This window comes from Grammomys surdaster, unplaced genomic scaffold, assembly GCF_004785775.1.
Source record: "Grammomys surdaster isolate TR1022 unplaced genomic scaffold, NIH_TR_1.0 190, whole genome shotgun sequence".
NCBI classification, from domain to species: Eukaryota; Metazoa; Chordata; class Mammalia; order Rodentia; family Muridae; genus Grammomys; species Grammomys surdaster.
In genome coordinates, this window is record NW_021604635.1 from 2,701,521 (window position 1) to 2,702,051 (window position 531).

The 531-nt window shown below is 42.2% G+C and overlaps 1 protein-coding gene across 1 annotated transcript in view; it reads right to left on the reverse strand.

The window, feature by feature from the left end:
• Positions 1 to 531, reverse strand: part of Ak9 (adenylate kinase 9) — a 118,184-nt gene that overhangs the window by 38,283 nt on the left and 79,370 nt on the right. The gene's annotated exons all lie outside the window — the stretch shown is intronic.

Genomic DNA, 531 nt, shown 5'->3' on the forward strand with positions numbered 1-531 from the left:
CCTTCCAAAGCCAGGAGAGTTAAACCCGCGGGCGGGCATCCTTCCAAGGAAAGGGCTGCTCACCCCATCCTCCTCCCTGTAATCGGAAATGGATGTCGTTTATCGGAACGGATGTCGTTTACAACCTGACGATCTTTTGCTGTCTGATGATCCAGGCTCTGCCTGTATCTTCCAGAATTTATGTTTTACTTATCCCAGATCTTTGAATTTGCTTAAATAGGGCAAAAATATATGACCTGATGTCAGACTCTTGAAGTCCTGGTCCAGCACTGGTACCGAAAAATCTAGCAGAACCTAGTTTTGTTCTTGGTTCTTCACAGTTTGCTTTCCCTGCCTGCTGCAAAGCCTACAGGGACCTCTAACACCCCCCCACACACACACACATATTATCTCTGCATGTATCATAGATTTTAACATGTATTGATGAATTTTGACTTTATCAGATGGGTAATAAATATTTTAAAGAATTTACACCTTTTCCACTTGTCAGCCCCTTTTAGTTTGAGTTTTTCCTTTCTTTCTTTCTTTCTT